Source organism: Lichenostomus cassidix, chromosome 2 (genome assembly GCF_008360975.1).
Source record: "Lichenostomus cassidix isolate B80296 chromosome 2, HeHo_3.0, whole genome shotgun sequence".
NCBI classification, from domain to species: domain Eukaryota; kingdom Metazoa; phylum Chordata; class Aves; order Passeriformes; family Meliphagidae; genus Lichenostomus; species Lichenostomus cassidix.
The window spans coordinates 103,521,532-103,531,742 of NC_139482.1; the positions used below are offsets into that span (position 1 = coordinate 103,521,532).

The 10,211-nt window shown below is 42.1% G+C and overlaps 1 long non-coding RNA gene across 1 annotated transcript; it reads right to left on the reverse strand.

The window, feature by feature from the left end:
* Positions 1 to 2,698: 2,698 nt before the first annotated feature.
* LOC146441882 (uncharacterized) lies at positions 2,699 to 9,006 on the reverse strand. The gene is made up of 3 exons (XR_014849539.1): positions 8,207 to 9,006; positions 4,408 to 4,507; positions 2,699 to 3,068 (listed from the first exon to the last, which is right to left on the reverse strand). It is a non-coding gene; the product is annotated as an uncharacterized LOC146441882 (long non-coding RNA).
* Between the last annotated feature and the right edge of the window lie 1,205 nt (positions 9,007 to 10,211).

The window sequence follows — 10,211 nt, forward strand, 5'->3', positions numbered from 1 at the left end:
CCTGCCAATATCTCTGGTACCTTCTGAGGAGCATCTTCATAAACAGAGTGAAACACCTGGAGGAATGAGAAGTGCTCCCTCAAATTCCAGTGTTCAATTCTTTTTCCTCTTCTGCTTCTTTCTTATTTATGTTTATCAAGATATTCCTAACTCACCTGCTTCTGATGACTATTACTGTGATAGTGTTATATGAAATACAGAGGCTGCTAACTGTTTAGATCTTTGCTATCAAAGCCAAAATATTAAACTTGCCCCCCAACAAACTCCCAAACCAAAAAGAAGCCCACAAAAAGCAGGCAAAAGTAATTTATTATATGCCTGAGTTAGGTATGCTAGTAAGATTGTTTTCTCTGTAAGGGAAATGTACTTTCTTGAGGTAATAAGGTCCCAAGTTGATTTGTTCTCTTTTACAGAGTGTTTGCATTATTACCACTTGGAAGACAGCAAAGCCCTATGCAAAAAGCACATTTCTCTAGCAAGTGAATAGGCTTGTATTTTTCTGGGTGAAGATGATGAAGAGAGCTTGCACTGACAGCATCAGAAAGCACATAACAGCTTAGGAATTGATAGGATATAACACCTCACCCTCATGAGGAGGAACTCTGATTTTGCACCCTGATTTTTTATTATAGAATAGTATCTTTCCCTTAGAAAAGAGAAGGGAAGGGAAGAATGAGACTCCTATTTAAGGAGTCTCCACATCCTCTTTGGATGGGAATAGTTCTTCACAACCAACTTCAGTACACCAGTGTAATTGTTTAGATCTCAATGGATCTAATGGTAATTGTTTAGATCTCAGCCTTGTCCCTGCAACAGTGATGTTTCAGAGGAAGGACAAGAGTCTGACATACCCTTCTGCCTAATATTCCTATGGACTAGCTGATGGCAGCCCCTAGTCAGGATGTACATTGCACTTCAGGAGCACTGAACTCTCGAGGAGGCAGCAGAGGATCTCCCACAGGTGGTCTGAGTCACGCTGCTTTTCCAGCCTGGAGGTGCCTAAGTGTGTGCTCTGCTGATGAACAGACAGGAGAACAACTGAGTCAATGAAAATGAGGCTCCTTTTCTCTATTTTTCTCAAAATGGATTTTAAGGCCAGAAAACAATTTACAGTTCTAACGTGGATTCATGTCATACCTCTTTAGACTGTTTACTGTAGTGATTAATGTCAGTAATGACAAAAGTCTGATGACTCCATTATGTGAAAGAAGAGGAAGGGAAATCTTCCTGGATCCCCCAGCCATCCTGATCACAGCAGAGACATAGGAAGGTGAGTCTCCTTAGAAAGGTGGACCTCCCAAGACACACAAGACGTAATAAGAACAGAATAGAATTAAAATAGAATTAGAATCACAAAATCATTTATATTGGAAAAGACCTCCAAGATCATTGAGTCCAGTCATTAACCCAGCACTGCCAAGCTCACCACTAAACCATGTTCCTAAGTGCCACATCTACATGTCTTTTAAATACCTCCATGGCTGGTGTCTCAACCACTTCCCTGAGCAAGCCTTATGGTGAAGAAATTTATTCTAATGCAAATCTAAACTGCCCCTCGTGCAACTTGAGGCCTTTTTTTCTGGTCTTACCACTTGCTGCTTGGGAGAAAAGGCCAATCCCCACCTTGCCACAACCTTCTTTCAGGTGGTTGTAGAGAGTGATAAGATCCCACTTCAGCCTCCTTTTCTCCAGGCTAAACACCTTCAGCCCCCTCAGTTGCTCCTCATAAGACTTCACCAAACTCTTCACCAGCTCCATTGCTTTCTCTGGGCCTGCTCCAGCATCTCAATATCTTTCCCAAAACTGGACACAGCACTCTAGGTGTGCCCTCCTCAGTGCTGAATACAGGGGAACAATCACTGCCCTGTCCTACTGGCCAGGATGCCACTGGCCTATTTCTGATACAGGCCCGGATGCCACTGGCTTTGGCCATCTGGGCACAGCTGGATCATGTTCAGTTGCTGTCATCCACCACTCCCAGGTCCTTTTCCACTAGGAAGCTTTCCAGCCACTCTTCCCAAGGCTGTCGCACTGTATGAGGTTGTTGTGCAGGATCCAGCACTTTGTTTTGTTGAACTTCATCTAATTTGCCTCAGCCTGTCAATCCAGCCTGTCCAGATCCCTCTGAAGAGCTTTCCTACCCTCCAGCAGACCAACACTCCTGCCCAGCTTGGTGTCATCTGCAAAATTATTGAAGTTGCACTTGATCACCTTGTGTGGGTGATTGATAAAGGTATTAAAGAGAACTGGCCCCAGTACTGACAGCCCTGGGGACACCATTTGTGGCTGGCCACCACCTGGATGCAACTCCATTCACTACCACTGTCTGGGTCCAGCCAGTTTTTTACTCAGTGAAGAGTGCACCTGTCAAGCCACAGGAGGTCATATTCTCCAGGGGATGCTATGGAAAGAGCGTCAGAGGCTTCACTGAAGTCCAGGTAGACAATATCCACAGCCTCTCTCTCATCCACTAAGTGGGTAATTTTGCCATAGAAGTAGATCAACATGGCCAAGAAGGACTTGTCTTTCACAAACTCCCACTGGCTGGGCCAGATCCCCTGGTCGTCCTGCATGTGCTGGGTGATGACTCTCAAGATGATCTGCTCCATACCCTTTCCCCACACTGACAGGCCTGTAGCTCCCTGGACCCCCTCTCCAGTCCTTCCTGTAGATGGGCATCCCATTTTCAAAACTCCAGGTAAGTAAGACCTCCCCAGTTAGTCAGGACTGCTCATAAGGGAAAGAAAGTGACTCTCTGAGCACTTCCACCAGCTCCCTCAGTAATGTTGTATGAATCCTATCTGGCCACAAGGGCTTGTGTGTGTCTAAGTGGTGTAGCAGGTTGCTGACCATTTCCCCTTGGATTAGGGGGCTTAATTCTGGTCCCTATCCAGATCTTCCAGCTTGGGGGCTGGGTTTCCAGGGAAAAACTGGTCCTGCTATTAAGGACAAGGGTAAAGAAATCCTTAAGTACCTTGGTCTTTTCATCAGCCCTTGTCACTGTGTTTCCCTCCATATCCAATAAAGGGTGGAGATTCTCCTCAGCCAGACTTTTGTTACTAATGTATCTGCAGGAAAAATAATGTTGTCTTCTACTGCAGTTCTTCTTTAATTGGATGAGGAAAAAAGATCAATAAACATATCAAGCTCCTATATGAAAGGTGAATATGCCATGAATTTTTTTTCTATCTTAAAGATCATAAAGAATAGTGATAGGCTAATATTCTTCTGCTAGCAGCTTTGCACACTACGTTGTGTTGCTCAGTAAAACACATTAGGTTATTTTTAACTAATGTGGGAAATTCAATATGCTGGAACTGAAACAGGACATGGCTTTGCAATCAGCTCAAAGAACCATGTATTTTAGTTCATCTGCATCACCTTTATGGAGAGGTGGAGTAACATTTCATCATTTTGGCCCAAAAGTCAAGCCAGCTTCCAGATTCTATTCATACACATTTCTACCTCTTTCTTGTCCCTTGCTGTCCCTTATGTGATCATTTATTGGCACAAAAGGGTGTAGATTTAAATTGGTTAGGTATCAATTGAGTTTTCCTCCTACGAAATTCTAAGTTCACATGAAGAACAGAAAATCATTAGAGAGCAAACTGACTTTCTCTAAGGTGAATTAGATATGTTCTGTCTGCAGATTCACCAAGCAGAGTGATATAAATGTCATTGAGTTTTCTGTTCCCTTCAGTGCAAACAAACAAGACCAAGCAAAATCCTCAAGTAAATAGCCCATTCAGTTCCTCAGGTAAAAAGCTCATTCATTGCAAGAAGTTTGCAAATTAAATAAAACCATCCTTAAACTTGTGCAGAAAGCTTTTTTATCTTCTTTCTGTCTCTGTTTAGACATTTGAGAAGTAGGAACTCTGCCTTACTTGGTGCTTAAAATATTTCATGTGTTGTTTTTCCCTTTCTTCCAGTCTTTTGAGACTGTTTCACAATACCTTTTGCGTGACAAGACCCTGCAGATAAATATTCTCCAAGGGATCTCTACCTGGGTAAGTTCCTGGTGTTAATTAGACCCGTGTGCCTTATTGCTGCTGTTGGGGAGCAAACACGTACTGCTGCTCTCGTGAAGTCAAGCTGCGGTGCTCACAGAATTAATCACATCTAACGTTCACCAGTCCAGGACAGAAATTATGGCAACAAATGCCTGTTAATATGCAAATGAGGCCTCTCTTGCTTCGAGCATTATCCTATAATTACTCAGCTGTTTCTCAAGTGTGATTTATTGAATCAGCAATTTATGAAGATGGAATGGCATAACTTAATTTACTTGTGTAGCTTCATTAATGGTTAAGGGGTAGAAATATGCATCTTGTCACTATTCACAAATAGTATTTATTAGCTCTAGAAGTTGATATGGGTCATTTAATTTGTCTATGCAAATTCACTTACACTGTGTTCTGAAATCAACAGCTTCTCAACAAGCTTGTCTCTCAAATGTTTCCTGCAGCATTCCCTCTCATAGCTTGAGCATCTAGCTTGAGGACAAGCTCTGAGAAAACAACAACAGCTGGTGATAAACAAAAATTAAGTGGTTAGATTAATTGAGTAATACCAATATTTGGTAATTAGTGAGGAACTGACTGTATTCCTTGCTATTGTGTCACTGCTGAACACAAAGTGAAATGAAAACTGTATGTATTTTAGAGGTTGAAACAACATATGTAACCATCAAAGTAACTGTGTACTGTAATTTCATTGATGAATATGTTAGGAATCTGAGTGCTGAAGACTGTAGTTGATAATGTTAATCACTAAGAGAGGCATAATATATACAGCTTTAATTCTGTTCTTTCTGTTGCTTTGCACTGCTGAATATCTTAGCTACAGGAATGGTGGGGAATGCAGATTAAACTGAAAAGTCATGTTCTAGCAACCTTTATTCTTTTATGTCACAGATGTATTTTAATGAGATTATTCTGCGCTTGAATCCTTTTTCGTCACTTCAGTGTTCTCATTTCTGCTCCAGATGTTAACAAAAATTATTTTTTCCATAGTTTCCCTGTTTACCACTTTTTTCAGTTTCTTTGTAAGTTAATTTTGGCAACATTTTATTGGGTTTTTGTGGTGAGGGTTTTGCAAATATGTCTGTAAATGAAACTCTTCAGGCAAAGATGGCCTCAGGGTGTTTTGTGGTATTAATTTTGTGGTATTAATAACCCCTTTGCACAGGAAAGTCAGATCTTCTAGAGAAAATCTATGGGTGTGTCATGGTTTTCTGCCCAAAATTTTTGGAACAAAAGAGTTCACATTTGTCTGAAAGTGACAAGCAGAAGCAACTTCCTTGAACTTAAAGAAATTTGTCATTGTAAAACCTACATATACAGGATTAAGTTCTGAACAACAAATTCCTTCATGATTTCCCCCATCGATTACTTCTTCTTTCCAAGAACTGGGCCTTTGATTTACATGATATCACTTATAGCTTTGAAGGTTATTAAACAGAAAGAAAACGTACAGAATCAGGCCTTAATTTAACTATAAATGTTTAAAACATATTTTGAGAAGGTATAAAGAAAAGTGACCATGGTAATTAATCACTGTTCTTGCTAAAGACACCATGGAGTTTTAAAAAGATACTTGAAATCCAGAGAACTAAGTAGCAACCAGCATTTCAAAACTCAGATCAGGGGAATGATTATTCTTTCCTTTCTGTTAAAGTCTTTTAAACCTCTGACTTTGTACTGGCAGTAGAAACACTCATTATTACATATGACAAAGAACCCTTTCTTTCAAAACATCTTGTTAAATCACCAGCTGAGTTTGGTACCAAGTTTTAGAGCATGGGAATAATGACAGCCAGCTGCTCAGCCATGTGCAGTGGGTGCTATCACCATGAGAAAGGTCAGGGAAGGATTACAGGATGCCAGTTAATAATACACATCTGAAGCAATGATGCTCACAGGGCCATCAAAACCACAATGGTCTGTGGACAATTGTGTTTTGTCTTTTAAACCAGGCACGGGCACTCAGGTTTGTATCACCACAAAAGAATAATATGAGATGACATCAGAAAGAGAGGTCTTCTGTTTTGCTTCTTTTAATTACTGTCCAAGGAGAAAATGATCCTTACTGATGACTTAAACAATAATTGTTCTGGTTTTCATAAAGGGTGACAGTGAAAAATGAGAGACAAGGAATTTTCTCAGAATTTTTTTCCCTTAGAAAGACCTTTACCTTCACTGGACAGAATGTGGTCCTCTGACAACCACAGCTATACATATATTTTCATTACATGATGTTTAGTAGTAGCAATACAATATTTTAATTGTCAACACTGAGGAAGGTGGGAAGCAGAAGAGAAATAGAGATGTGCTGGGGAAGCTGGCCAATTGTCTAATGGGCCACACAGTCTCAAGAATATATGAAGAGATTATCTGAGACTGAAACAGAGATACTGTATCCCCCAAAATGTTCTAAAGCCTACATTCCCCTCTTTTTTTACTCCTCCTTCCCATTACTCCTCTCATCATTTTCTTCTGTCCCTTCCTGATGACTAGGATGGTGTTAGATCAGATCTTAGATACCAAGGAAAGCAGACTCCTAGCAGGCTCCTTGGTCCCATATATCTCACCACCTTCTCTACTTGTTGCACATGTGACACTTTACCAAATTACAGTGCCAGCAAGGGTGACAGGTCTGGCCTACCTGATCTTGATTCAAACGAGAAACAATGCTGCTTGAACATTTACCAGACCTGATCCTAAAAGTAGACAGGTGCCAGCTGAGCCTTTGTAATTCCCTTCAAAAGGAGTCAGTGGGCAGGAGAGGGTTGGCAAAAAGTGAGGTTGTACTTTGTTCAGTCTTTTCTCATTCTAGTTACTACAACAATCTGATCTTGTTGAGTACCTGTACTGACCCCTGAGTGACTTGCTTTTGGTTGGAAACAGTCAGAGAGTAAAATGGTGCTGGAATCTCCTCCAGTTCCAATATCCTGTGCCTAGCTAACCTCCTTCTCCCATCCACCTGTAAAGTGGGATCCACCAGCACTCACATGTGCAAGCACCTGGACCCTGCTTCAGCACCAGCAGGGAGCTGCTTCAGCACTAATTGCAAGGACAGGGTACAAGAGACTGCTTCAGCCATTCTCCTGCACCACTGCTTGGGCAGCCCTAGGAGCTATAGGACAACAGCCATACAGCTAATATTGCTATATGTTGCTATAGCATCAGCATCTAGTAATTTCGTCATCCTGCGGTACAGTGGACAATTCAAATTGTGATATTCCTAGAATTCTTGCAATACCGTTGTCTATTATTATGCTGTTTCTAGCTTTGGCACTGGCTTGCCTGGGGAAAATTACACAATCTTTATGCTTCATTTTCCTCCATCAGGAAGCTAATTTAATTGTAGAATTACATTACGTTACAGTGCTATGGGGATATAATATGTCAAATCTTGAAGCAGAACACCTGCCTCCGAGCAGAATAGTGCTGCATATCGTAATCTTTATCTCTCAGTGTTTACTGCCTCAGACATAATGCCCCTCCCACAAAACTTCTCTGCTACAGGACATACATAGCCAGCTTGGATGTCTCTATACCTAGAGTCATCAGACTTCCAACAGTTTTCACAGAATCGCAAAATATTCTAAGTTGAAAGGGACCCACAAGGATCATAGCGTCCAACTCTTAACTGAATGGCCCATACAGGGATCTAGTCTGTGACTGGGGCAATATTAGAGCTACTTTTGATTTGTAAGTAGATCAAGTAGAGTGTTCATTGCTGCAGAAGAGATGGTTGGGCACTAAGAGTCACGAGACTGTGCTCATGAATGTGAGAAGGCATCCAGATCTGAAATTCTCTCTTGCCAGGTCAGTGTACTCACACAAAACCACACAAAACCCACAGCATAGTTATGTTACAATCAAAAGAGGGCTTTATTGAAGATAAACAGATAACAACTAAATTCTGATTGTAGGATATTGATGTCCACTGCTGAGATTACAACATCCAAATCAACACAGTTTCTGCATGCATTATAGTCTCACCTCCCTCTCCATTAAACCTCCATCTCAGCTTTTTCACAAACTGGATTACTGCTAGCCCAAGCTTGCTACCTTTACCAACATAGAAAAATAGTAGGTTCTTCATGTCACCTTCACATATGAGTGGGATGTTAAATTTCTTTAAACTACCTCATCAGAATGCCAGCAGCACAACTCTGGGCAGTATCAATGGCTTTCTTTACCTTAATGGCTCTAAGCATCCTATATGTAGAACTGAGAAGTCCTTGCGCTCCAGTTTTCTACACCAGATGTAATACTGGTATGAGGGCAACTGTCTCTTTAGGAAATCAGTGGTAAAAGAATCTGGCTTTCATCATAATACCCGTGAGCTAGTCATCCTTGTGAAATCATCTGAATGGGTCTTCAGCTGCCCTAAAGAATCCATCAGTAGCTTGGGACTACTTTAAATACACAAAAATCTGTTTGTTGACAGCTGAAAACTTTACTTAGAAGCAGACTCCTTTTGCTCTGTATTGGGTTTGCACGGCCAGGTTTTGGTAGCAGGGGGTCTACAGGGGCGGCTTTTGTGAGAAGCTGTTGGAGGATTCCTCCACGTCCAGCAGAGCCAATGCCAGGCTGCTCCAAGATGGATGTGCTGCTGGCCAAGGCTGGGCCAATCAGAAATGGTGGCAACACCTCTGTGATAACATATTTAAGAAGGAAATAAAAAGGTTACTGTGCAGATGAAATTGTGGCCAGAACAAGGTAAGAACATGTTAGAGGAACGGCTCTGCAGACATCAAGGTCAGTGGAGGTGGAGTGGGAGGAGGTGTTCCAGTCACTGGAGCAGAGATTTCCCTGCAGCCCATGGTGCAGCCCATGGGTGAAGCAGCTGTGCCCCTACAGCCCATGGAGGTCCACAGGGATGCTGAAATCCACCTGCAGCCCCTGGAGTAGACCCGCCCTGGACCTGGTGGATGCTTGAGAGGAGGCTCTGAAACTGTGGGAAACCCATGCTGGAGCACCTCCTATGTAGGACCTGTGGACCTGTGGAGAGAGGAGCACAGACTGGAGCAGGTTTCCTGGTAGGACTTGTGACCTCATGGGGGCCCCCCTTTGGAGTAGGCTGTGCCTGAAAAACTGCACCCCATGTAAGAGTGACCCACATTGCAGCAGTTTGTGGAGGACTGTTGCCCCTGGGGTGGACTCTTGTTGGAAAAGTTAATGGAGAACTGTCTCCTGTGGGAAGGACTCCATGCTGGAGCAGGAGAAGGACTCTTCTGTGCAGCAGGAGAAACAATGGGCAATGAACTGATCACAACCCCCATTACCTGTCTCTCTTTGCTGCTGGGAGTAGGTAGGTAGAGCTGGGAAGGAAGCGGTGGGGGGAGGTGTTTTCAGGGTCTTTTTACTTGCTTTTACTTCTCAGTATCCTGCTCTGATTTGGTCCCTAATTAATTCAACTAATGTCCCCAGTTCAAGTCTGTTTCACCTGTGATAGTATTTGATGAGTGATCTCTCCCAGTCCTTATCTCAACCCATGGACCCCTCATATATTTTCTCTCCCCTGTAGAGTTGTGGAGGGAAGATAGAGAGGCTTTGGTGCATTCCTGGTGTCCAGCCAGTGTATATCATGGATGGACCCTCATGCATGGACCCAGTTCTGATTTTGGGTCACACTTTTTACTGGGTCATACCCAGTAAAAATCTAAAGACACTACATTGGTGTTACTCTAGGGATTTTGCCTCATGTTTCCTTGCAAGTAAGAAGTGCTTTACTCATAATATCTCATATCCTATTATTCTGCTACCAGTAGGCATGAAGAATTGGGGAAGGAAAAGAATACCTATGAATTCATCATTCCTGAGAGAAACACTTTTAGTTTTATTTTAGATATCATTCAGATCTGTCATGGGATCAATGTCCTACACACACAGACGGTGCTTGTATGATCCTGTGCAGATCTGGAAAAATCCTTGGTAAAGACAGCTCTTGAATCCTCCCAATTAGACTCAAATATGCAGCCTGCCACAAAAGGCAAATTAAGAAAATAAAGTGCAATACAACATCCAACTAATGAGAACCCTAGAGTAGAGAATACAACCAATTTAAACCAAGGGGTCAATGGCAGTCACAGCTTTAATAATTCTAGAGACATTTAATATTGCACAGGGATAGAAAACATGTTCAGGAACTTGTCTTTTATCATAAAAAACCCCAAAAACAAAGAAACCCAACAACCCAAC